This window comes from Pleurodeles waltl, unplaced genomic scaffold, assembly GCF_031143425.1.
Source record: "Pleurodeles waltl isolate 20211129_DDA unplaced genomic scaffold, aPleWal1.hap1.20221129 scaffold_91, whole genome shotgun sequence".
In the NCBI taxonomy this organism is placed as follows: Eukaryota; Metazoa; Chordata; class Amphibia; order Caudata; family Salamandridae; genus Pleurodeles; species Pleurodeles waltl.
In genome coordinates, this window is record NW_027150403.1 from 123,708 (window position 1) to 149,052 (window position 25,345).

The 25,345-nt window shown below is 48.3% G+C and overlaps 20 non-coding genes across 20 annotated transcripts; all 20 read left to right on the forward strand.

Annotated features, from left to right (window-relative positions):
- Positions 1-1,517: 1,517 nt before the first annotated feature.
- On the forward strand, positions 1,518-1,590 carry TRNAV-UAC (transfer RNA valine (anticodon UAC)). The gene has a single exon. It is a non-coding gene; the product is annotated as a tRNA-Val (tRNA).
- A 1,522-nt stretch (positions 1,591-3,112) lies between these two features.
- TRNAV-AAC (transfer RNA valine (anticodon AAC)) lies at positions 3,113-3,185 on the forward strand. Its single transcript has one exon. It is a non-coding gene; the product is annotated as a tRNA-Val (tRNA).
- Positions 3,186-4,521: 1,336 nt separating this feature from the next.
- Positions 4,522-4,593, forward strand: TRNAP-UGG (transfer RNA proline (anticodon UGG)). Its single transcript has one exon. It is a non-coding gene; the product is annotated as a tRNA-Pro (tRNA).
- A 444-nt stretch (positions 4,594-5,037) lies between these two features.
- On the forward strand, positions 5,038-5,110 carry TRNAV-UAC (transfer RNA valine (anticodon UAC)). The gene has a single exon. It is a non-coding gene; the product is annotated as a tRNA-Val (tRNA).
- Positions 5,111-6,632: 1,522 nt separating this feature from the next.
- On the forward strand, positions 6,633-6,705 carry TRNAV-AAC (transfer RNA valine (anticodon AAC)). Its single transcript has one exon. It is a non-coding gene; the product is annotated as a tRNA-Val (tRNA).
- A 1,346-nt stretch (positions 6,706-8,051) lies between these two features.
- On the forward strand, positions 8,052-8,123 carry TRNAP-UGG (transfer RNA proline (anticodon UGG)). The gene has a single exon. It is a non-coding gene; the product is annotated as a tRNA-Pro (tRNA).
- A 444-nt stretch (positions 8,124-8,567) lies between these two features.
- TRNAV-UAC (transfer RNA valine (anticodon UAC)) lies at positions 8,568-8,640 on the forward strand. Its single transcript has one exon. It is a non-coding gene; the product is annotated as a tRNA-Val (tRNA).
- A 1,517-nt stretch (positions 8,641-10,157) lies between these two features.
- On the forward strand, positions 10,158-10,230 carry TRNAV-AAC (transfer RNA valine (anticodon AAC)). The gene has a single exon. It is a non-coding gene; the product is annotated as a tRNA-Val (tRNA).
- A 1,346-nt stretch (positions 10,231-11,576) lies between these two features.
- TRNAP-UGG (transfer RNA proline (anticodon UGG)) lies at positions 11,577-11,648 on the forward strand. The gene has a single exon. It is a non-coding gene; the product is annotated as a tRNA-Pro (tRNA).
- A 444-nt stretch (positions 11,649-12,092) lies between these two features.
- On the forward strand, positions 12,093-12,165 carry TRNAV-UAC (transfer RNA valine (anticodon UAC)). Its single transcript has one exon. It is a non-coding gene; the product is annotated as a tRNA-Val (tRNA).
- A 1,522-nt stretch (positions 12,166-13,687) lies between these two features.
- On the forward strand, positions 13,688-13,760 carry TRNAV-AAC (transfer RNA valine (anticodon AAC)). Its single transcript has one exon. It is a non-coding gene; the product is annotated as a tRNA-Val (tRNA).
- Positions 13,761-15,096: 1,336 nt separating this feature from the next.
- Positions 15,097-15,168, forward strand: TRNAP-UGG (transfer RNA proline (anticodon UGG)). The gene has a single exon. It is a non-coding gene; the product is annotated as a tRNA-Pro (tRNA).
- A 444-nt stretch (positions 15,169-15,612) lies between these two features.
- Positions 15,613-15,685, forward strand: TRNAV-UAC (transfer RNA valine (anticodon UAC)). Its single transcript has one exon. It is a non-coding gene; the product is annotated as a tRNA-Val (tRNA).
- Positions 15,686-17,207: 1,522 nt separating this feature from the next.
- On the forward strand, positions 17,208-17,280 carry TRNAV-AAC (transfer RNA valine (anticodon AAC)). Its single transcript has one exon. It is a non-coding gene; the product is annotated as a tRNA-Val (tRNA).
- Positions 17,281-18,626: 1,346 nt separating this feature from the next.
- TRNAP-UGG (transfer RNA proline (anticodon UGG)) lies at positions 18,627-18,698 on the forward strand. The gene has a single exon. It is a non-coding gene; the product is annotated as a tRNA-Pro (tRNA).
- Positions 18,699-19,142: 444 nt separating this feature from the next.
- On the forward strand, positions 19,143-19,215 carry TRNAV-UAC (transfer RNA valine (anticodon UAC)). The gene has a single exon. It is a non-coding gene; the product is annotated as a tRNA-Val (tRNA).
- A 1,517-nt stretch (positions 19,216-20,732) lies between these two features.
- Positions 20,733-20,805, forward strand: TRNAV-AAC (transfer RNA valine (anticodon AAC)). Its single transcript has one exon. It is a non-coding gene; the product is annotated as a tRNA-Val (tRNA).
- Positions 20,806-22,071: 1,266 nt separating this feature from the next.
- Positions 22,072-22,143, forward strand: TRNAP-UGG (transfer RNA proline (anticodon UGG)). Its single transcript has one exon. It is a non-coding gene; the product is annotated as a tRNA-Pro (tRNA).
- Positions 22,144-22,587: 444 nt separating this feature from the next.
- TRNAV-UAC (transfer RNA valine (anticodon UAC)) lies at positions 22,588-22,660 on the forward strand. Its single transcript has one exon. It is a non-coding gene; the product is annotated as a tRNA-Val (tRNA).
- Positions 22,661-24,177: 1,517 nt separating this feature from the next.
- Positions 24,178-24,250, forward strand: TRNAV-AAC (transfer RNA valine (anticodon AAC)). Its single transcript has one exon. It is a non-coding gene; the product is annotated as a tRNA-Val (tRNA).
- Positions 24,251-25,345: the final 1,095 nt, after the last annotated feature.

Genomic DNA, 25,345 nt, shown 5'->3' on the forward strand with positions numbered 1-25,345 from the left:
TCAGTTAAGCTAAGCATCCTGGTTTGCTCATGTTGTTGTGGGTTCAAATCGCACTTCTGATAGGTCTATTTTCTGCCCTTAAATCTTCCTCTGCTTGCACAGCCAGCTCCCCACAACACTATCTTTGCAAGCTGCTGTAGCATATGAAAAGAAATCCACCAACCCTCCGTCTGGGCCCTCAATCAGCATTCCATGTATTTCTGGAAGGGGCATCTCAGTCACGCCTTCTGTTAGAGCTGCACCTTATCACTGTAACTACCATGCTGGTTTCTACTTAAGCAGTTGATTCCATTGTTTGAAGTGCGGCTCTCCTGCCACTTTTGGGCAGAGAAGGCACTGCCCCTGCAACAACAACAGGCAGACAAGCTCAACCTGGGTTTCCTGGTTAGGTGGGCGGAGCAGAATGGCAATGGTCCCTCCTTGTGACTTGAAATTAACATGAAGAAGACAGAGAGGCAGCTGGGAGTAGGCAGTACCCATGCACCCCTGAACACTGTCTTGCGATTTTCACCCAATTCTGAAATGAGTCGGGAGGAAAGGAGGTGATTTTCCTATCGAAGGCCATTCTGGGAATTCAGCCACCCCGCGTCTCCCAGGTGAGTGTTTCAGGCCTGTGAGGCACTCATATCGATCTCGCCTGATCGAACCTGATCGAGCACTGAGCGAGCAAGTGTGCTTGAATACAAGAGGTGTGCTCCTCTGGCTCAGGCGCAAGAGATGGCAGGCCCTTCAGTGCTTCTGGTCTGGAAGTCTACTGTGCAAGGGCCCAGGTCCTGCGGAGGCGTACAACTACCAGAAAGGGTCCGCTTTTCTCATCAGCGCCATAATTCAGCTTTCTAGCATAGGGCTTCTTGACTACCTCTTGCCTTGCTAGAGGCAAAAAAAAAAACCTTGGCACAAAACATCAATTGCTATGGCACGCTTAGAAGGAGAGTCTCCAAGTGGCCCTGCTTTTTCTCAAAGACACTTCAGAAGATGTTTGAAAGGATTTTGCAGCATCAGGCTCGTTGGTCTAGGGGTATGATTCTCGCTTTGGGTGTGAGAGGTCCCGGGTTCAAATCCCGGACGAACCCGTCCCTTCATAGGATCGATCTGTTTTTAAACAGGACTATTTCTGCTTTCCACTCTTGTAAGATGCCATGGTGGAATGCATTGCATGCTTTCTACTGGTGTCGAGGCAGTTCGGCATGATGAAGGAGTGCGGGATTTCTTTCTAACTGCTTTTTTGTGTTGGAGCAGCACTTCTCGTTGGAACATGAAATGCACAGTGCTTCTCCAAAGTAATTGCAGGGCTGGTTTTGAAATCACCTCTTGGAATGAAAGTGATCCCAGTTCCTTTCTTCCAAAGGAAGAGATCCTGTCAGAAAGGCTCAGCTTTGAGCGTCATGAATATTGTCCCTTAGTCCTTGCATTCCAGTCCAAAGCATAGCCACATAAAGAAAGCAGGTGTGTCTGTTTCCAGTGCAGTGGTTCCAGTCCAATGCATAGCCACATGAAGCAAGAAAGCAGGCATGTCTGTTTCTGTAGTGTAGTGGTTATCACGTTCGCCTTACACGCAAAAGGTCCCTGGTTCGAGGCCAGGCAGAAACAGCAAGTTATTGTGCTTTATCACATTATTTGCATTTACCACCTCACCTGACAGGTAAATTGAAATTAAAGACGCTGTGTCTATCCCTCACCATCGTGAGGTACTACGCTCCAAGGGCATCGGTCTCAACTCACCAAGAGAAGACGATACACCTTACGGCAGTCAGTTGCTCCCTTTTTGACCTTTCCATTGAAGCCTGGGCCTACTGTGGTCAAGCCAGCCAAGGAAGGAAGGTATGAGAGCGAAAATGGCTTTCCTACCTTCACCAAGAACATACACCTTGAGCAAAGAAAGGGCCAGACTTACAAGGCCCTATCGCCACCGGCACATCATCTTTAGTGACGCCCCGGTGGCACTATGTACTGTGCCGTATTTACAAGACGCTGTTCAACCACGTTTTGTGGCTTAACACCACCTTGTAAATACGGCCCCTTCACACGCAGCCCTTTCCCTGGAAGGGGCGTGCAATGGGCGTTGCTCTGGGTGGGCCACTGCAACACCATAGCATTTTGATGCTGCTCCAGTTTTACGAGTTTTTGTAAATCTGTGGCAGCGCCAAAATCCAAGCGCCATACAATGGGTGTCGTTATAGTGGAGAAACGAGCAGAAATGTTTTAATTTCTCCTCATTTTTGCTCTTTCTATGTGTGCTGCACGAACATATCGCCACTGAAGATTTCTGTTGTGCAGGAAGGTGTGCCTTCCTGAACAAAAACAATTTCCCCCTCCACGCAGCCATCCTTGTACCATGGCGCAAGGATGGCTGCGTTGGCGCTCGGCAGCTAATTTAGAGCTGGCGCAGAGGGAAGCACAGGGGTGCGCTGTATTCTACTAAATACGGCGCTTCCCTGCATTTTGAAAATGACTGAGTGCAAGGCTGACAAATTTGGCAGAGCGTCTCACTCAGTCATCCTCTTGTAATTATGGGCCAAAAGGTCTAAAGGATAGAGGCGTTTTATGTCATGTTCGATGACGACCATGGAAATGACTCTAGTCATATTGCAGAAGAGAGAACCATGTGCATTTTCTTGCCTTGCGATGTATTCGCCCACTCTCTGCCCTCAACCCTAGGAGCAGGGTCTGAGCAGTGGTGCTTCTGTGCCCTCGCTCATTGGTGTCCGGGTCCAAATCCCCAACACACCCTTTTTTAGCAGAAAACACACAAATTTTACTCAAAATACACAAAGCTTGAAGATTCCTCATTCCACTCAAAGCATTGTTGTGCAAAATATTTTTAGCCTCAGGAGAAAAAAAGGATCACCATGCCTTGGCTTCCTTCCTGCTTGCTTTCAGTGTGCTCTGTGTGATGCTTTCACAGGCTCTGGTTTCAGGCATTTAGGCATCAGATATTTGTCTCTACCCGCAGCTGTGACTTTTCAGTACATCTGAGTGTACGCTTGCTGGCTGACAACGCTGCAATTTTCACACTTACTCCTCGCTTTGCGAGCAACTGCTGATCAAGTATAGAGGCAATCGGGCAAACATATGAGGGGAATTTTGCTCCTTCAGTCAAGCCCTCATGCTTGTTTCTGTAGTGTAGTGGTTATCACGTTTGCCTAACACGCGAAAGGTCCCCGGTTCGAGACCGGGCAGAAACAATGGGCAGTGTCTGCTTTTGTGTTTGCTCCCTAAAAGCTTAGTCTCACTCAGGGATGGCCTTTAAAAACTTGTGACCTGTGTAAAACTTGTATTACTATTGCAGGCCGGTAAAAAGTTATCTGCATCTTTGCGTAGTCGTGCATGTGCCTGGTTTCTTATTCTGTTTTTTACTTTTTTTTTTCTTGGCCATGTTATATTGTGGGGCCTTTAAACCTGTCACCTTGATAGGAACATTGCAAGCGGCAGCATCGACAAGTGCAGACTGAGGAGTCAGACCTAAACACAGACTCAGCTGTCAGGATGGCCGAGTGGTCTAAGGCGGCAGCCTCAAGAGAGCTTGATCTTCAGTTAAGCTAAGCATCCTGGTTTGCTCATGTAGTTGTGGGTTCAAATCGCACTTCTGATAGGTCTATTTTCTGCCCTTAAATCTTCCTCTGCTTGCACAGCCAGCTCCCCACAACACTATCTTTGCAAGCTGCTGTAGCATATGAAAAGAAATCCACCAACCCTCCGGCTGGGCCCTCAATCAGCATTCCATGTATTTCTGGAAGGGGCATCTCAGTCACGCCTTCTGTTAGAGCTGCACCTTATCACTGTAACTACCATGCTGGTTTCTACTTAAGCAGTTGATTCCATCGTTTGAAGTGAGGCTCTCCTGCCACTTTTGGGCAGAGAAGGCACTGCCCCTGCAACAACAACAGGCAGACAAGCTCAACCTGGGTTTCCTGGTTAGGTGGGCGGAGCAGAATGGCAATGGTCCCTCCTTGTGACTTGAAATTAACATGAAGAAGACAGAGAGGCAGCTGGGAGTAGGCAGTACCCATGCACCCCTGAACACTGTCTTGCGATTTTCACCCAATTCTGAAATGAGTCGGGAGGAAAGGAGGTGATTTTCCTATCGAAGGCCATTCTGGGAATTCAGCCACCCCGCGTCTCCCAGGTGAGTGTTTCAGGCCTGTGAGGCACTCATATAAATCTCGCCTGATCGAGCCCTGAGCGAGCAAGTGTGCTTGAATACAAGAGGCATGCTCCTCTGGCTCAGGCGCAAGAGATGGCAGGCCCTTCAGTGCTTCGGGTCTGGAAGTCTACGGTGCAAGGGCCCAGGTCCTGCGGAGGCGTACAACTACAAGAAAGGGTCTGCTTTTCTCATCAGCGCCACAGTTCAGCTTGCTAGCATAGGGCTTCTTGACTACCTCTTGCCTTGCTAGAGGCAAAAAAAAAACCCTTGGCACAAAACATCAATTGCTATGGCACGCTTATAAGGAGAGTCTCCAAGTGGCCCTGCTTTTTCACAAAGACACTTCAGAAGATGTTTGAAAGGCTTTTGCAGCAGCAGGCTCGTTGGTCTAGGGGTATGATTCTCGCTTTGGGTGTGAGAGGTCCCGGGTTCAAATCCTGGACGAGCCCGTGCCTTCATAGGTTCGATCTGTTTTTAAACAGGAGTATTTCTGCTTTCCACTCTTGTAAGATGCCATGGTGGAATGCATTGCATGCTTTCTACTGGTGTCGAGGCAGTTCGGCATGATGAAGGAGTGCGGGATTTCTTTCTAACTGCTTTTTTGTGTTGGAGCAGCACTTCTCGTTGGAACATGAAATGCACAGTGCTTCTCCAAAGTAATTGCAGGGCTGGTTTTGAAATCACCTCTTGGAATGAAAGTGATCCCAGTTCCTTTCTTCCAAAGGAAGAGATCCTGTCAGAAAGGCTCAGCTTTGAGCGTCATGAATATTGTCCCTTAGTCCTTGCATTCCAGTCCAAAGCATAGCCACATAAAGAAAGCAGGTGTGTCTGTTTCCAGTGCAGTGGTTCCAGTCCAATGCATAGCCACATGAAGCAAGTAAGCAGGCATGTCTGTTTCTGTAGTGTAGTGGTTATCACGTTCGCCTTACACGCAAAAGGTCCCTGGTTCGAGGCCAGGCAGAAACAGCAAGTTGTTGTGCTTTATCACATTATTTGCATTTACCACCTCACCTGACAGGTAAATTGAAATTAAAGACGCTGTGTCTATCCCTCACCATCGTGAGGTACTACGCTCCAAGGGCATCGGTCTCAACTCACCAAGAGAAGACGATACACCTTACGGCAGTCAGTTGCTCCCTTTTTGACCTTTCCATTGAAGCCTGGGCCTACTGTGGTCAAGCCAGCCAAGGAAGGAAGGTATGAGAGCGAAAATGGCTTTCCTACCTTCACCAAGAACATACACCTTGAGCAAAGAAAGGGCCAGACTTACAAGGCCCTATCGCCACCGGCACATCATCTTTAGTGACGCCCCGGTGGCACTATGTACTGTGCCGTATTTACAAGACGCCGTTCAACCACGTTTTGTGGCTTAACACCACCTTGTAAATACGGCCCCTTCACACGCAGCCCTTTCCCTGGAAGGGGCGTGCAATGGGCGTTGCTCTGGGTGGGCCACTGCAACACCATAGCATTTTGATGCTGCTCCAGTTTTACGAGTTTTTGTAAATCTGTGGCAGCGCCAAAATCCAAGCGCCATACAATGGGTGTCGTTATAGTGGAGAAACGAGCAGAAATGTTTTCATTTCTCCTCATTTTTGCTCTTTCTATGTGTGCTGCACGAACATATCGCCACTGAAGATTTCTGTTGTGCAGGAAGGTGTGCCTTCCTGAACAAGAACAATTTCCCCCTCCACGCAGCCATCCTTGTACCATGGCGCAAGGATGGCTGCGTTGGCGCTTGGCAGCTAATTTAGAGCTGGCGCAGAGGGAAGCACAGGGGTGCGCTGTATTCTACTAAATACGGCGCTTCCCTGCATTTTGAAAATGACTGAGTGCAAGGCTGCCAAATTTGGCAGAGCGTCTCACTCAGTCATCCTCTTGTAATTATGGGCCAAAAGGTCTAAAGGATAGAGGCGTTTTATGTCATGTTCGATGACGACCATGGAAATGACTCTAGTCATATTGCAGAAGAGAGAACCATGTGCATTTTCTTGCCTTGCGATGTATTCGCCCACTCTCTGCCCTCAACCCTAGGAGCAGGGTCTGAGCAGTGGTGCTTCTGTGCCCTCGCTCATTGGTGTCCGGGTCCAAATCCCCAACACACCCTTTTTTAGCAGAAAACACACAAATTTTACTCAAAATACACAAAGCTTGAAGATTCCTCATTCCACTCAAAGCATTGTTGTGCAAAATATTTTTAGCCTCAGGAGAAAAAAAGGATCACCATGCCTTGGCTTCCTTCCTGCTTGCTTTCAGTGTGCTCTGTGTGATGCTTTCACAGGCTCTGGTTTCAGGCATTTAGGCATCAGATATTTGTCTCTACCCGCAGCTGTGACTTTTCAGTACATCTGAGTGTACGCTTGCTGGCTGACAACGCTGCAATTTTCACACTTACTCCTCGCTTTGCGAGCAACTGCTGATCAAGTATAGAGGCAATCGGGCAAACATATGAGGGGAATTTTGCTCCTTCAGTCAAGCCCTCATGCTTGTTTCTGTAGTGTAGTGGTTATCACGTTTGCCTAACACGTGAAAGGTCCCCGGTTCGAGACCGGGCAGAAACAATGGGCAGTGTCTGCTTTTGTGTTTGCTCCCTAAAAGCTTAGTCTCACTCAGGGATGGCCTTTAAAAACTTGTGACCTGTGTAAAACTTGTATTACTATTGCAGGCCGGTAAAAAGTTATCTGCATCTTTGCGTAGTCGTGCATGTGCCTGGTTTCTTATTCTGTTTTTTACTTTTTTTTTTCTTGGCCATGTTATATTGTGGGGCCTTTAAACCTGTCACCTTGATAGGAACATTGCAAGCGGCAGCATCGACAAGTGCAGACTGAGGAGTCAGACCTAAACACAGACTCAGCTGTCAGGATGGCTGAGTGGTCTAAGGCGGCAGCCTCAAGAGAGCTTGATCTTCAGTTAAGCTAAGCATCCTGGTTTGCTCATGTAGTTGTGGGTTCAAATCGCACTTCTGATAGGTCTATTTTCTGCCCTTAAATCTTCCTCTGCTTGCACAGCCAGCTCCCCACAACACTATCTTTGCAAGCTGCTGTAGCATATGAAAAGAAATCCACCAACCCTCCGGCTGGGCCCTCAATCAGCATTCCATGTATTTCTGGAAGGGGCATCTCAGTCACGCCTTCTGTTAGAGCTGCACCTTATCACTGTAACTACCATGCTGGTTTCTACTTAAGCAGTTGATTCCATCGTTTGAAGTGAGGCTCTCCTGCCACTTTTGGGCAGAGAAGGCACTGCCCCTGCAACAACAACAGGCAGACAAGCTCAACCTGGGTTTCCTGGTTAGGTGGGCGGAGCAGAATGGCAATGGTCCCTCCTTGTGACTTGAAATTAACATGAAGAAGACAGAGAGGCAGCTGGGAGTAGGCAGTACCCATGCACCCCTGAACACTGTCTTGCGATTTTCACCCAATTCTGAAATGAGTCGGGAGGAAAGGAGGTGATTTTCCTATCGAAGGCCATTCTGGGAATTCAGCCACCCCGCGTCTCCCAGGTGAGTGTTTCAGGCCTGTGAGGCACTCATATAAATCTCGCCTGATCGAACCTGATCGAGCACTGAGCGAGCAAGTGTGCTTGAATACAAGAGGCGTGCTCCTCTGGCTCAGGCGCAAGAGATGGCAGGCCCTTCAGTGCTTCTGGTCTGGAAGTCTACGGTGCAAGGGCCCAGGTCCTGCGGAGGTGTACAACTACCAGAAAGGGTCTGCTTTTCTCATCAGCGCCACAATTCAGCTTGCTAGCATAGGGCTTTTTGACTACCTCTTGCCCTGCTAGAGGCAAAAAAAAAACCCTTGGCACAAAACATCAATTGCTATGGCACGCTTAGAAGGAGAGTCTCCAAGTGGCCCTGCTTTTTCTCAAAGACACTTCAGAAGATGTTTGAAAGGATTTTGCAGCAGCAGGCTCGTTGGTCTAGGGGTATGATTCTCGCTTTGGGTGTGGGAGGTCCCGGGTTCAAATCCCGGACGAGCCAGTGCCTTCATAGGTTCGATCTGTTTTTTAACAGGAGTATTTCTGCTTTCCACTCTTGTAAGATGCCATGGTGGAATGCATTGCATGCTTTCTACTGGTGTCGAGGCAGTTCGGCATGATGAAGGAGTGCGGGATTTCTTTCTAACTGCTTTTTTGTGTTGGAGCAGCACTTCTCATTGGAACATGAAATGCACAGTGCTTCTCCAAAGTAATTGCAGGGCTGGTTTTGAAATCACCTCTTGGAATGAAAGTGATCCCAGTTCCTTTCTTCCAAAGGAAGAGATCCTGTCAGAAAGGCTCAGCTTTGAGCGTCATGAATATTGTCCCTTAGTCCTTGCATTCCAGTCCAAAGCATAGCCACATAAAGAAAGCAGGTGTGTCTGTTTCCAGTGCAGTGGTTCCAGTCCAATGCATAGCCACATGAAGCAAGTAAGCAGGCATGTCTGTTTCTGTAGTGTAGTGGTTATCATGTTCGCCTTACACGCGAAAGGTCCCTGGTTCGAGGCCAGGCAGAAACAGCAAGTTGCTGTGCTTTATCACATTATTTGCATTTACCACCTCACCTGACAGGTAAATTGAAATTAAAGAGGCTGTGTCTATCCCTCACCATCGTGAGGTACTACGCTCCAAGGGCATCGGTCTCAACTCACCAAGAGAAGACGATACACCTTACGGCAGTCAGTTGCTCCCTTTTTGACCTTTCCATTGAAGCCTGGGCCTACTGTGGTCAAGCCAGCGAAGGATGGTATGAGAGCGAAAATGGCTTTCCTACCTTCACCAAGAACATACACCTTGAGCAAAGAAAGGGCCAGACTTACAAGGCCCTATCGCCACCGGCACATCATCTTTAGTGACGCCCCGGTGGCACTATGTACTGTGCCGTATTTACAAGACGCCGTTCAACCACGTTTTGTGGCTTAACACCACCTTGTAAATACGGCCCCTTCACACGCAGCCCTTTCCCTGGAAGGGGCGTGCAATGGGCGTTGCTCTGGGTGGGCCACTGCAACACCATAGCATTTTGATGCTGCTCCAGTTTTACGAGTTTTTGTAAATCTGTGGCAGCGCCAAAATCCAAGCGCCATACAATGGGTGTCGTTATAGTGGAGAAACGAGCAGAAATGTTTTCATTTCTCCTCATTTTTGCTCTTTCTATGTGTGCTGCACGAACATATCGCCACTGAAGATTTCTGTTGTGCAGGAAGGTGTTCCTTCCTGAACAAAAACAATTTCCCCCTCAACGCAGCCATCCTTGTACCATGGCGCAAGGATGGCTGCGTTGGCGCTCGGCAGCTAATTTAGAGCTGGCGCAGAGGGAAGCACAGGGGTGCGCTGTATTCTACTAAATACGGCGCTTCCCTGCATTTTGAAAATGACTGAGTGCGAGGCTGCCAAATTTGGCAGAGCGTCTCACTCAGTCATCCTCTTGTAATTATGGGCCAAAAGGTCTAAAGGATAGTGGCGTTTTATGTCATGTTCGATGACGACCATGGAAATGACTCTAGTCATATTGCAGAAGAGAGAACCATGTGCATTTTCTTGCCTTGCGATGTATTCGCCCACTCTCTGCCCTCAACCCTAGGAGCAGGGTCTGAGCAGTGGTGCTTCTGTGCCCTCGCTCGTTGGTGTCCGGGTCCAAATCCCCAACACACCCTTTTTAGCAGAAAACACACAAATTTTACTCAAAATACACAAAGCTTGAAGATTCCTCATTCCACTCAAAGCATTGTTGTGCAAAATATTTTTAGCCTCAGGAGAAAAAAAGGATCACCATGCCTTGGCTTCCTTCCTGCTTGCTTTCAGTGTGCTCTGTGTGATGCTTTCACAGGCTCTGGTTTCAGGCATTTAGGCATCAGATATTTGTCTCTACCCGCAGCTGTGACTTTTCAGTACATCTGAGTGTACGCTTGCTGGCTGACAACGCTGCAATTTTCACACTTACTCCTCGCTTTGCGAGCAACTGCTGATCAAGTATAGAGGCAATCGGGCAAACATATGAGGGGAATTTTGCTCCTTCAGTCAAGCCCTCATGCTTGTTTCTGTAGTGTAGTGGTTATCATGTTCGCCTAACACGCGAAAGGTCCCCGGTTCGAGACCGGGCAGAAACAATGGGCAGTGTATGCTTTTGTGTTTGCTCCCTAAAAGCTTAGTCTCACTCAGGGATGGCCTTTAAAAACTTGTGACCTGTGTAAAACTTGTATTACTATTGCAGGCCGGTAAAAAGTTATCTGCATCTTTGCGTAGTCGTGCATGTGCCTGGTTTCTTATTCTGTTTTTTACTTTTTTTTTTCTTGGCCATGTTATATTGTGGGGCCTTTAAACCTGTCACCTTGATAGGAACATTGCAAGCGGCAGCATCGACAAGTGCAGACTGAGGAGTCAGACCTAAACACAGACTCAGCTGTCAGGATGGCCGAGTGGTCTAAGGCGGCAGCCTCAAGAGAGCTTGATCTTCAGTTAAGCTAAGCATCCTGGTTTGCTCATGTTGTTGTGGGTTCAAATCGCACTTCTGATAGGTCTATTTTCTGCCCTTAAATCTTCCTCTGCTTGCACAGCCAGCTCCCCACAACACTATCTTTGCAAGCTGCTGTAGCATATGAAAAGAAATCCACCAACCCTCCGTCTGGGCCCTCAATCAGCATTCCATGTATTTCTGGAAGGGGCATCTCAGTCACGCCTTCTGTTAGAGCTGCACCTTATCACTGTAACTACCATGCTGGTTTCTACTTAAGCAGTTGATTCCATTGTTTGAAGTGCGGCTCTCCTGCCACTTTTGGGCAGAGAAGGCACTGCCCCTGCAACAACAACAGGCAGACAAGCTCAACCTGGGTTTCCTGGTTAGGTGGGCGGAGCAGAATGGCAATGGTCCCTCCTTGTGACTTGAAATTAACATGAAGAAGACAGAGAGGCAGCTGGGAGTAGGCAGTACCCATGCACCCCTGAACACTGTCTTGCGATTTTCACCCAATTCTGAAATGAGTCGGGAGGAAAGGAGGTGATTTTCCTATCGAAGGCCATTCTGGGAATTCAGCCACCCCGCGTCTCCCAGGTGAGTGTTTCAGGCCTGTGAGGCACTCATATCGATCTCGCCTGATCGAACCTGATCGAGCACTGAGCGAGCAAGTGTGCTTGAATACAAGAGGTGTGCTCCTCTGGCTCAGGCGCAAGAGATGGCAGGCCCTTCAGTGCTTCTGGTCTGGAAGTCTACTGTGCAAGGGCCCAGGTCCTGCGGAGGCGTACAACTACCAGAAAGGGTCTGCTTTTCTCATCAGCGCCATAATTCAGCTTTCTAGCATAGGGCTTCTTGACTACCTCTTGCCTTGCTAGAGGCAAAAAAAAAAACCTTGGCACAAAACATCAATTGCTATGGCACGCTTAGAAGGAGAGTCTCCAAGTGGCCCTGCTTTTTCTCAAAGACACTTCAGAAGATGTTTGAAAGGATTTTGCAGCATCAGGCTCGTTGGTCTAGGGGTATGATTCTCGCTTTGGGTGTGAGAGGTCCCGGGTTCAAATCCCGGACGAACCCGTCCCTTCATAGGATCGATCTGTTTTTAAACAGGACTATTTCTGCTTTCCACTCTTGTAAGATGCCATGGTGGAATGCATTGCATGCTTTCTACTGGTGTCGAGGCAGTTCGGCATGATGAAGGAGTGCGGGATTTCTTTCTAACTGCTTTTTTGTGTTGGAGCAGCACTTCTCGTTGGAACATGAAATGCACAGTGCTTCTCCAAAGTAATTGCAGGGCTGGTTTTGAAATCACCTCTTGGAATGAAAGTGATCCCAGTTCCTTTCTTCCAAAGGAAGAGATCCTGTCAGAAAGGCTCAGCTTTGAGCGTCATGAATATTGTCCCTTAGTCCTTGCATTCCAGTCCAAAGCATAGCCACATAAAGAAAGCAGGTGTGTCTGTTTCCAGTGCAGTGGTTCCAGTCCAATGCATAGCCACATGAAGCAAGAAAGCAGGCATGTCTGTTTCTGTAGTGTAGTGGTTATCACGTTCGCCTTACACGCAAAAGGTCCCTGGTTCGAGGCCAGGCAGAAACAGCAAGTTATTGTGCTTTATCACATTATTTGCATTTACCACCTCACCTGACAGGTAAATTGAAATTAAAGACGCTGTGTCTATCCCTCACCATCGTGAGGTACTACGCTCCAAGGGCATCGGTCTCAACTCACCAAGAGAAGACGATACACCTTACGGCAGTCAGTTGCTCCCTTTTTGACCTTTCCATTGAAGCCTGGGCCTACTGTGGTCAAGCCAGCCAAGGAAGGAAGGTATGAGAGCGAAAATGGCTTTCCTACCTTCACCAAGAACATACACCTTGAGCAAAGAAAGGGCCAGACTTACAAGGCCCTATCGCCACCGGCACATCATCTTTAGTGACGCCCCGGTGGCACTATGTACTGTGCCGTATTTACAAGACGCTGTTCAACCACGTTTTGTGGCTTAACACCACCTTGTAAATACGGCCCCTTCACACGCAGCCCTTTCCCTGGAAGGGGCGTGCAATGGGCGTTGCTCTGGGTGGGCCACTGCAACACCATAGCATTTTGATGCTGCTCCAGTTTTACGAGTTTTTGTAAATCTGTGGCAGCGCCAAAATCCAAGCGCCATACAATGGGTGTCGTTATAGTGGAGAAACGAGCAGAAATGTTTTAATTTCTCCTCATTTTTGCTCTTTCTATGTGTGCTGCACGAACATATCGCCACTGAAGATTTCTGTTGTGCAGGAAGGTGTGCCTTCCTGAACAAAAACAATTTCCCCCTCCACGCAGCCATCCTTGTACCATGGCGCAAGGATGGCTGCGTTGGCGCTCGGCAGCTAATTTAGAGCTGGCGCAGAGGGAAGCACAGGGGTGCGCTGTATTCTACTAAATACGGCGCTTCCCTGCATTTTGAAAATGACTGAGTGCAAGGCTGACAAATTTGGCAGAGCGTCTCACTCAGTCATCCTCTTGTAATTATGGGCCAAAAGGTCTAAAGGATAGAGGCGTTTTATGTCATGTTCGATGACGACCATGGAAATGACTCTAGTCATATTGCAGAAGAGAGAACCATGTGCATTTTCTTGCCTTGCGATGTATTCGCCCACTCTCTGCCCTCAACCCTAGGAGCAGGGTCTGAGCAGTGGTGCTTCTGTGCCCTCGCTCATTGGTGTCCGGGTCCAAATCCCCAACACACCCTTTTTTAGCAGAAAACACACAAATTTTACTCAAAATACACAAAGCTTGAAGATTCCTCATTCCACTCAAAGCATTGTTGTGCAAAATATTTTTAGCCTCAGGAGAAAAAAAGGATCACCATGCCTTGGCTTCCTTCCTGCTTGCTTTCAGTGTGCTCTGTGTGATGCTTTCACAGGCTCTGGTTTCAGGCATTTAGGCATCAGATATTTGTCTCTACCCGCAGCTGTGACTTTTCAGTACATCTGAGTGTACGCTTGCTGGCTGACAACGCTGCAATTTTCACACTTACTCCTCGCTTTGCGAGCAACTGCTGATCAAGTATAGAGGCAATCGGGCAAACATATGAGGGGAATTTTGCTCCTTCAGTCAAGCCCTCATGCTTGTTTCTGTAGTGTAGTGGTTATCACGTTTGCCTAACACGCGAAAGGTCCCCGGTTCGAGACCGGGCAGAAACAATGGGCAGTGTCTGCTTTTGTGTTTGCTCCCTAAAAGCTTAGTCTCACTCAGGGATGGCCTTTAAAAACTTGTGACCTGTGTAAAACTTGTATTACTATTGCAGGCCGGTAAAAAGTTATCTGCATCTTTGCGTAGTCGTGCATGTGCCTGGTTTCTTATTCTGTTTTTTACTTTTTTTTTTCTTGGCCATGTTATATTGTGGGGCCTTTAAACCTGTCACCTTGATAGGAACATTGCAAGCGGCAGCATCGACAAGTGCAGACTGAGGAGTCAGACCTAAACACAGACTCAGCTGTCAGGATGGCCGAGTGGTCTAAGGCGGCAGCCTCAAGAGAGCTTGATCTTCAGTTAAGCTAAGCATCCTGGTTTGCTCATGTAGTTGTGGGTTCAAATCGCACTTCTGATAGGTCTATTTTCTGCCCTTAAATCTTCCTCTGCTTGCACAGCCAGCTCCCCACAACACTATCTTTGCAAGCTGCTGTAGCATATGAAAAGAAATCCACCAACCCTCCGGCTGGGCCCTCAATCAGCATTCCATGTATTTCTGGAAGGGGCATCTCAGTCACGCCTTCTGTTAGAGCTGCACCTTATCACTGTAACTACCATGCTGGTTTCTACTTAAGCAGTTGATTCCATCGTTTGAAGTGAGGCTCTCCTGCCACTTTTGGGCAGAGAAGGCACTGCCCCTGCAACAACAACAGGCAGACAAGCTCAACCTGGGTTTCCTGGTTAGGTGGGCGGAGCAGAATGGCAATGGTCCCTCCTTGTGACTTGAAATTAACATGAAGAAGACAGAGAGGCAGCTGGGAGTAGGCAGTACCCATGCACCCCTGAACACTGTCTTGCGATTTTCACCCAATTCTGAAATGAGTCGGGAGGAAAGGAGGTGATTTTCCTATCGAAGGCCATTCTGGGAATTCAGCCACCCCGCGTCTCCCAGGTGAGTGTTTCAGGCCTGTGAGGCACTCATATAAATCTCGCCTGATCGAGCCCTGAGCGAGCAAGTGTGCTTGAATACAAGAGGCATGCTCCTCTGGCTCAGGCGCAAGAGATGGCAGGCCCTTCAGTGCTTCGGGTCTGGAAGTCTACGGTGCAAGGGCCCAGGTCCTGCGGAGGCGTACAACTACAAGAAAGGGTCTGCTTTTCTCATCAGCGCCACAGTTCAGCTTGCTAGCATAGGGCTTCTTGACTACCTCTTGCCTTGCTAGAGGCAAAAAAAAAACCCTTGGCACAAAACATCAATTGCTATGGCACGCTTATAAGGAGAGTCTCCAAGTGGCCCTGCTTTTTCACAAAGACACTTCAGAAGATGTTTGAAAGGCTTTTGCAGCAGCAGGCTCGTTGGTCTAGGGGTATGATTCTCGCTTTGGGTGTGAGAGGTCCCGGGTTCAAATCCTGGACGAGCCCGTGCCTTCATAGGTTCGATCTGTTTTTAAACAGGAGTATTTCTGCTTTCCACTCTTGTAAGATGCCATGGTGGAATGCATTGCATGCTTTCTACTGGTGTCGAGGCAGTTCGGCATGATGAAGGAGTGCGGGATTTCTTTCTAACTGCTTTTTTGTGTTGGAGCAGCACTTCTCGTTGGAACATGAAATGCACAGTGCTTCTCCAAAGTAATTGCAGGGCTGGTTTTGAAATCACCTCTTGGAATGAAAGTGATCCCAGTTCCTTTCTTCCAAAGGAAGAGATCCTGTCAGAAAGGCTCAGCTTTGAGCGTCATGAATATTGTCCCTTAGTCCTTGCATTCCAGTCCAAAGCATAGCCACATAAAGAAAGCAGGTGTGTCTGTTTCCAGTGCAGTGGTTCCAGTCCAATGCATAGCCACATGAAGCAAGTAAGCAGGCATGTCTGTTTCTGTAGTGTAGTGGTTATCACGTTCGCCTTACACGCAAAAGGTCCCTGGTTCGAGGCCAGGCAGAAACAGCAAGTTGTTGTGCTTTATCACATTATTTGCATTTACCACCTCACCTGACAGGTAAATTGAAATTAAAGACGCTGTGTCTATCCCTCACCATCGTGAGGTACTACGCTCCAAGGGCATCGGTCTCAACTCACCAAGAGAAGACGATACACCTTACGGCAGTCAGTTGCTCCCTTTTTGACCTTTCCATTGAAGCCTGGGCCTACTGTGGTCAAGCCAGCCAAGGAAGGAAGGTATGAGAGCGAAAATGGCTTTCCTACCTTCACCAAGAACATACACCTTGAGCAAAGAAAGGGCCAGACTTACAAGGCCCTATCGCCACCGGCACATCATCTTTAGTGACGCCCCGGTGGCACTATGTACTGTGCCGTATTTACAAGACGCCGTTCAACCACGTTTTGTGGCTTAACACCACCTTGTAAATACGGCCCCTTCACACGCAGCCCTTTCCCTGGAAGGGGCGTGCAATGGGCGTTGCTCTGGGTGGGCCACTGCAACACCATAGCATTTTGATGCTGCTCCAGTTTTACGAGTTTTTGTAAATCTGTGGCAGCGCCAAAATCCAAGCGCCATACAATGGGTGTCGTTATAGTGGAGAAACGAGCAGAAATGTTTTCATTTCTCCTCATTTTTGCTCTTTCTATGTGTGCTGCACGAACATATCGCCACTGAAGATTTCTGTTGTGCAGGAAGGTGTGCCTTCCTGAACAAGAACAATTTCCCCCTCCACGCAGCCATCCTTGTACCATGGCGCAAGGATGGCTGCGTTGGCGCTTGGCAGCTAATTTAGAGCTGGCGCAGAGGGAAGCACAGGGGTGCGCTGTATTCTACTAAATACGGCGCTTCCCTGCATTTTGAAAATGACTGAGTGCAAGGCTGCCAAATTTGGCAGAGCGTCTCACTCAGTCATCCTCTTGTAATTATGGGCCAAAAGGTCTAAAGGATAGAGGCGTTTTATGTCATGTTCGATGACGACCATGGAAATGACTCTAGTCATATTGCAGAAGAGAGAACCATGTGCATTTTCTTGCCTTGCGATGTATTCGCCCACTCTCTGCCCTCAACCCTAGGAGCAGGGTCTGAGCAGTGGTGCTTCTGTGCCCTCGCTCATTGGTGTCCGGGTCCAAATCCCCAACACACCCTTTTTTAGCAGAAAACACACAAATTTTACTCAAAATACACAAAGCTTGAAGATTCCTCATTCCACTCAAAGCATTGTTGTGCAAAATATTTTTAGCCTCAGGAGAAAAAAAGGATCACCATGCCTTGGCTTCCTTCCTGCTTGCTTTCAGTGTGCTCTGTGTGATGCTTTCACAGGCTCTGGTTTCAGGCATTTAGGCATCAGATATTTGTCTCTACCCGCAGCTGTGACTTTTCAGTACATCTGAGTGTACGCTTGCTGGCTGACAACGCTGCAATTTTCACACTTACTCCTCGCTTTGCGAGCAACTGCTGATCAAGTATAGAGGCAATCGGGCAAACATATGAGGGGAATTTTGCTCCTTCAGTCAAGCCCTCATGCTTGTTTCTGTAGTGTAGTGGTTATCACGTTTGCCTAACACGTGAAAGGTCCCCGGTTCGAGACCGGGCAGAAACAATGGGCAGTGTCTGCTTTTGTGTTTGCTCCCTAAAAGCTTAGTCTCACTCAGGGATGGCCTTTAAAAACTTGTGACCTGTGTAAAACTTGTATTACTATTGCAGGCCGGTAAAAAGTTATCTGCATCTTTGCGTAGTCGTGCATGTGCCTGGTTTCTTATTCTGTTTTTTACTTTTTTTTTTCTTGGCCATGTTATATTGTGGGGCCTTTAAACCTGTCACCTTGATAGGAACATTGCAAGCGGCAGCATCGACAAGTGCAGACTGAGGAGTCAGACCTAAACACAGACTCAGCTGTCAGGATGGCTGAGTGGTCTAAGGCGGCAGCCTCAAGAGAGCTTGATCTTCAGTTAAGCTAAGCATCCTGGTTTGCTCATGTAGTTGTGGGTTCAAATCGCACTTCTGATAGGTCTATTTTCTGCCCTTAAATCTTCCTCTGCTTGCACAGCCAGCTCCCCACAACACTATCTTTGCAAGCTGCTGTAGCATATGAAAAGAAATCCACCAACCCTCCGGCTGGGCCCTCAATCAGCATTCCATGTATTTCTGGAAGGGGCATCTCAGTCACGCCTTCTGTTAGAGCTGCACCTTATCACTGTAACTACCATGCTGGTTTCTACTTAAGCAGTTGATTCCATCGTTTGAAGTGAGGCTCTCCTGCCACTTTTGGGCAGAGAAGGCACTGCCCCTGCAACAACAACAGGCAGACAAGCTCAACCTGGGTTTCCTGGTTAGGTGGGCGGAGCAGAATGGCAATGGTCCCTCCTTGTGACTTGAAATTAACATGAAGAAGACAGAGAGGCAGCTGGGAGTAGGCAGTACCCATGCACCCCTGAACACTGTCTTGCGATTTTCACCCAATTCTGAAATGAGTCGGGAGGAAAGGAGGTGATTTTCCTATCGAAGGCCATTCTGGGAATTCAGCCACCCCGCGTCTCCCAGGTGAGTGTTTCAGGCCTGTGAGGCACTCATATAAATCTCGCCTGATCGAACCTGATCGAGCACTGAGCGAGCAAGTGTGCTTGAATACAAGAGGCGTGCTCCTCTGGCTCAGGCGCAAGAGATGGCAGGCCCTTCAGTGCTTCTGGTCTGGAAGTCTACGGTGCAAGGGCCCAGGTCCTGCGGAGGTGTACAACTACCAGAAAGGGTCTGCTTTTCTCATCAGCGCCACAATTCAGCTTGCTAGCATAGGGCTTTTTGACTACCTCTTGCCCTGCTAGAGGCAAAAAAAAAACCCTTGGCACAAAACATCAATTGCTATGGCACGCTTAGAAGGAGAGTCTCCAAGTGGCCCTGCTTTTTCTCAAAGACACTTCAGAAGATGTTTGAAAGGATTTTGCAGCAGCAGGCTCGTTGGTCTAGGGGTATGATTCTCGCTTTGGGTGTGGGAGGTCCCGGGTTCAAATCCCGGACGAGCCAGTGCCTTCATAGGTTCGATCTGTTTTTTAACAGGAGTATTTCTGCTTTCCACTCTTGTAAGATGCCATGGTGGAATGCATTGCATGCTTTCTACTGGTGTCGAGGCAGTTCGGCATGATGAAGGAGTGCGGGATTTCTTTCTAACTGCTTTTTTGTGTTGGAGCAGCACTTCTCATTGGAACATGAAATGCACAGTGCTTCTCCAAAGTAATTGCAGGGCTGGTTTTGAAATCACCTCTTGGAATGAAAGTGATCCCAGTTCCTTTCTTCCAAAGGAAGAGATCCTGTCAGAAAGGCTCAGCTTTGAGCGTCATGAATATTGTCCCTTAGTCCTTGCATTCCAGTCCAAAGCATAGCCACATAAAGAAAGCAGGTGTGTCTGTTTCCAGTGCAGTGGTTCCAGTCCAATGCATAGCCACATGAAGCAAGTAAGCAGGCATGTCTGTTTCTGTAGTGTAGTGGTTATCATGTTCGCCTTACACGCGAAAGGTCCCTGGTTCGAGGCCAGGCAGAAACAGCAAGTTGCTGTGCTTTATCACATTATTTGCATTTACCACCTCACCTGACAGGTAAATTGAAATTAAAGAGGCTGTGTCTATCCCTCACCATCGTGAGGTACTACGCTCCAAGGGCATCGGTCTCAACTCACCAAGAGAAGACGATACACCTTACGGCAGTCAGTTGCTCCCTTTTTGACCTTTCCATTGAAGCCTGGGCCTACTGTGGTCAAGCCAGCGAAGGATGGTATGAGAGCGAAAATGGCTTTCCTACCTTCACCAAGAACATACACCTTGAGCAAAGAAAGGGCCAGACTTACAAGGCCCTATCGCCACCGGCACATCATCTTTAGTGACGCCCCGGTGGCACTATGTACTGTGCCGTATTTACAAGACGCCGTTCAACCACGTTTTGTGGCTTAACACCACCTTGTAAATACGGCCCCTTCACACGCAGCCCTTTCCCTGGAAGGGGCGTGCAATGGGCGTTGCTCTGGGTGGGCCACTGCAACACCATAGCATTTTGATGCTGCTCCAGTTTTACGAGTTTTTGTAAATCTGTGGCAGCGCCAAAATCCAAGCGCCATACAATGGGTGTCGTTATAGTGGAGAAACGAGCAGAAATGTTTTCATTTCTCCTCATTTTTGCTCTTTCTATGTGTGCTGCACGAACATATCGCCACTGAAGATTTCTGTTGTGCAGGAAGGTGTTCCTTCCTGAACAAAAACAATTTCCCCCTCAACGCAGCCATCCTTGTACCATGGCGCAAGGATGGCTGCGTTGGCGCTCGGCAGCTAATTTAGAGCTGGCGCAGAGGGAAGCACAGGGGTGCGCTGTATTCTACTAAATACGGCGCTTCCCTGCATTTTGAAAATGACTGAGTGCGAGGCTGCCAAATTTGGCAGAGCGTCTCACTCAGTCATCCTCTTGTAATTATGGGCCAAAAGGTCTAAAGGATAGTGGCGTTTTATGTCATGTTCGATGACGACCATGGAAATGACTCTAGTCATATTGCAGAAGAGAGAACCATGTGCATTTTCTTGCCTTGCGATGTATTCGCCCACTCTCTGCCCTCAACCCTAGGAGCAGGGTCTGAGCAGTGGTGCTTCTGTGCCCTCGCTCGTTGGTGTCCGGGTCCAAATCCCCAACACACCCTTTTTAGCAGAAAACACACAAATTTTACTCAAAATACACAAAGCTTGAAGATTCCTCATTCCACTCAAAGCATTGTTGTGCAAAATATTTTTAGCCTCAGGAGAAAAAAAGGATCACAATGCCTTGGCTTCCTTCCTGCTTGCTTTCAGTGTGCTCTGTGTGATGCTTTCACAGGCTCTGGTTTCAGGCATTTAGGAATCAGATATTTGTCTCTACCCGCAGCTGTGACTTTTCAGTACATCTGAGTGTACGCTTGCTGGCTGACAACGCTGCAATTTTCACACTTACTCCTCGCTTTGCGAGCAACTGCTGATCAAGTATAGAGGCAATCGGGCAAACATATGAGGGGAATTTTGCTCCTTCAGTCAAGCCCTCATGCTTGTTTCTGTAGTGTAGTGGTTATCACGTTCGCCTAACACGCGAAAGGTCCCCGGTTCGAGACCGGGCAGAAACAATGGGCAGTGTCCGCTTTTGTGTTTGCTCCCTAAAAGCTTAGTCTCACTCAGGGATGGCCTTTAAAAACTTGTGACCTGTGTAAAACTTGTATTACTATTGCAGGCCGGTAAAAAGTTATCTGCATCTTTGCGTAGTCGTGCATGTGCCTGGTTTCTTATTCTGTTTTTTACTTTTTTTTTTCTTGGCCATGTTATATTGTGGGGCCTTTAAACCTGTCACCTTGATAGGAACATTGCAAGCGGCAGCATCGACAAGTGCAGACTGAGGAGTCAGACCTAAACACAGACTCAGCTGTCAGGATGGCCGAGTGGTCTAAGGTGGCAGCCTCAAGAGAGCTTGATCTTCAGTTAAGCTAAGCATCCTGGTTTGCTCATGTAGTTGTGGGTTCAAATCGCACTTCTGATAGGTCTATTTTCTGCCCTTAAATCTTCCTCTGCTTGCACAGCCAGCTCCCCACAACACTATCTTTGCAAGCTGCTGTAGCATATGAAAAGAAATCCACCAACCCTCCGGCTGGGCCCTCAATCAGCATTCCATGTATTTCTGGAAGGGGCATCTCAGTCACGCCTTCTGTTAGAGCTGCACCTTATCACTGTAACTACCATGCTGGTTTCTACTTAAGCAGTTGATTCCATCGTTTGAAGTGAGGCTCTCCTGCCACTTTTGGGCAGAGAAGGCACTGCCCCTGCAACAACAACAGGCAGACAAGCTCAACCTGGGTTTCCTGGTTAGGTGGGCGGAGCAGAATGGCAATGGTCCCTCCTTGTGACTTGAAATTAACATGAAGAAGACAGAGAGGCAGCTGGGAGTAGGCAGTACCCATGCACCCCTGAACACTGTCTTGCGATTTTCACCCAATTCTGAAATGAGTCGGGAGGAAAGGAGGTGATTTTCCTATCGAAGGCCATTCTGGGAATTCAGCCACCCCGCGTCTCCCAGGTGAGTGTTTCAGGCCTGTGAGGCACTCATATAAATCTCGCCTGATCGAGCACTGAGCGAGCAAGTGTGCTTGAATACAAGAGGCATGCTCCTCTGGCTCAGGCGCAAGAGATGGCAGGCCCTTCAGTGCTTCTGGTCTGGAAGTCTACGGTGCAAGGGCCCAGGTCCTGCGGAGGCGTACAACTACCAGAAAGGGTCTGCTTTTCTCATCAGCGCCACAGTTCAGCTTGCTAGCATAGGGCTTCTTGACTACCTCTTGCCTTGCTAGAGGCAAAAAAAAAACCCTTGGCACAAAACATCAATTGCTATGGCACGCTTAGAAGGAGGCTCGTTGGTCTAGGGGTATGATTCTCGCTTTGGGTGTGAAAGGTCCCGGGTTCAAATCCCGGACGAGCCCGTGCCTTCATAGGTTTGATCTGTTTTTAAACAGGAGTATTTCTGCTTTCCACTCTTGTAAGATGCCATGGTGGAATGCATTGCATGCTTTCTACTGGTGTCGAGGCAGTTCGGCATGATGAAGGAGTGCGGAATTTCTTTCTAACTGCTTTTTTGTGTTGGAGCAGCACTTCTCGTTGGAACATGAAATGCACAGTGCTTCTCCAAAGTAATTGCAGGGCTGGTTTTGAAATCACCTCTTGGAATGAAAGTGATCCCAGTTCCTTTCTTCCAAAGGAAGAGATCCTGTCAGAAAGGCTCAGCTTTGAGCGTCATGAATATTGTCCCTTAGTCCTTGCATTCCAGTCCAAAGCATAGCCACATAAAGAAAGCAGGTGTGTCTGTTTCCAGTGCAGTGGTTCCAGTCCAATGCATAGCCACATGAAGCAAGTAAGCAGGCATGTCTGTTTCTGTAGTGTAGTGGTTATCACGTTCGCCTTACACGCGAAAGGTCCCTGGTTCGAGGCCAGGCAGAAACAGCAAGTTGCTGTGCTTTATCACATTATTTGCATTTACCACCTCACCTGACAGGTAAATTGAAATTAAAGAGGCTGTGTCTATCCCTCACCATCGTGAGGTACTACACTCCAAGGGCATCGGTCTCAACTCACCAAGAGAAGACGATACACCTTACGGCAGTCAGTTGCTCCCTTTTTGACCTTTCCATTGAAGCCTGGGCCTACTGTGGTCAAGCCAGCGAAGGAAGGTATGAGAGCTAAAATGGCTTTCCTACCTTCACCAAGAACATACACCTTGAGCAAAGAAAGGGCCAGACTTACAAGGCCCTATCGCCACCGGCACATCATCTTTAGTGACGCCCCGGTGGCACTATGTACTGTGCCGTATTTACAAGACGCCGTTCAACCACGTTTTGTGGCTTAACACCACCTTGTAAATACGGCCCCTTCACACGCAGCCCTTTCCCTGGAAGGGGCGTGCAATGGGCGTTGCTCTGGGTGGGCCACTGCAACACCATAGCATTTTGATGCTGCTCCAGTTTTACGAGTTTTTGTAAATCTGTGGCAGCGCCAAAATCCAAGCGCAATACAATGGGTGTCGTTATAGTGGAGAAACGAGCAGAAATGTTTTCATTTCTCCTCATTTTTGCTCTTTCTATGTGTGCTGCACGAACATATCGCCACTGAAGATTTCTGTTGTGCAGGAAGGTGTGCCTTCCTGAACAAAAACAATTTCCCCCTCCACGCAGCCATCCTTGTACCATGGCGCAAGGATGGCTTTGTTGGCGCTCGGCAGCTAATTTAGAGCTGGCGCAGAGGGATGCACAGGGGTGCGCTGTATTCAACTAAATACGGCGCTTCCCTGCATTTTGAAAATGACTGAGTGCGAGGCTGCCAAATTTGGCAGAGCGTCTCACTCAGTCATCCTCTTGTAATTATGGGCCAAAAGGTCTAAAGGATAGAGGCGTTTTATGTCATGTTCGATGACGACCATGGAAATGACTCTAGTCATATTGCAGAAGAGAGAACCATGTGCATTTTCTTGCCTTGCGATGTATTCGCCCACTCTCTGCCCTCAACCCTAGGAGCAGGGTCTGAGCAGTGGTGCTTCTGTGCCCTCGCTCGTTGGTGTCCGGGTCCAAATCCCCAACACACCCTTTTTAGCAGAAAACACACAAATTTTACTCAAAATACACAAAGCTTGAAGATTCCTCATTCCACTCAAAGCATTGTTGTGCAAAATATTTTTAGCCTCAGGAGAAAAAAAGGATCACCATGCCTTGGCTTCCTTCCTGCTTGCTTTCAGTGTGCTCTGTGTGATGCTTTCACAGGCTCTGGTTTCAGGCATTTAGGCATCAGATATTTGTCTCTACCCGCAGCTGTGACTTTTCAGTACATCTGAGTGTACGCTTGCTGGCTGACAACGCTGCAATTTTCACACTTACTCCTCGCTTTGCGAGCAACTGCTGATCAAGTATAGAGGCAATCGGGCAAACATATGAGGGGAATTTTGCTCCTTCAGTCAAGCCCTCATGCTTGTTTCTGTAGTGTAGTGGTTATCACGTTCGCCTAACACGCGAAAGGTCCCCGGTTCGAGACCGGGCAGAAACAATGGGCAGTGTCTGCTTTTGTGTTTGCTCCCTAAAAGCTTAGTCTCACTCAGGGATGGCCTTTAAAAACTTGTGACCTGTGTAAAACTTGTATTACTATTGCAGGCCGGTAAAAAGTTATCTGCATCTTTGCGTAGTCGTGCATGTGCCTGGTTTCTTATTCTGTTTTTTTCTTTTTTTTTTCTTGGCCATGTTATATTGTGGGGCCTTTAAACCTGTCACCTTGATAGGAACATTGCAAGCGGCAGCATCGACAAGTGCAGACTGAGGAGTCAGACCTAAACACAGACTCAGCTGTCAGGATGGCCGAGTGGTCTAAGGTGGCAGCCTCAAGAGAGCTTGATCTTCAGTTAAGCTAAGCATCCTGGTTTGCTCATGTAGTTGTGGGTTCAAATCGCACTTCTGATAGGTCTATTTTCTGCCCTTAAATCTTCCTCTGCTTGCACAGCCAGCTCCCCACAACACTATCTTTGCAAGCTTCTGTAGCATATGAAAAGAAATCCACCAACCCTCCGGCTGGGCCCTCAATCAGCATTCCATGTATTTCTGGAAGGGGCATCTCAGTCACGCCTTCTGTTAGAGCTGCACCTTATCACTGTAACTACCATGCTGGTTTCTACTTAAGCAGTTGATTCCATCGTTTGAAGTGAGGCTCTCCTGCCACTTTTGGGCAGAGAAGGCACTGCCCCTGCAACAACAACAGGCAGACAAGCTCAACCTGGGTTTCCTGGTTAGGTGGGCGGAGCAGAATGGCAATGGTCCCTCCTTGTGACTTGAAATTAACATGAAGAAGACAGAGAGGCAGCTGGGAGTAGGCAGTACCCATGCACCCCTGAACACTGTCTTGCGATTTTCACCCAATTCTGAAATGAGTCGGGAGGAAAGGAGGTGATTTTCCTATCGAAGGCCATTCTGGGAATTCAGCCACCCCGCGTCTCCCAGGTGAGTGTTTCAGGCCTGTGAGGCACTCATATAAATCTCGCCTGATCGAGCACTGAGCGAGCAAGTGTGCTTGAATACAAGAGGCATGCTCCTCTGGCTCAGGCGCAAGAGATGGCAGGCCCTTCAGTGCTTCTGGTCTGGAAGTCTACGGTGC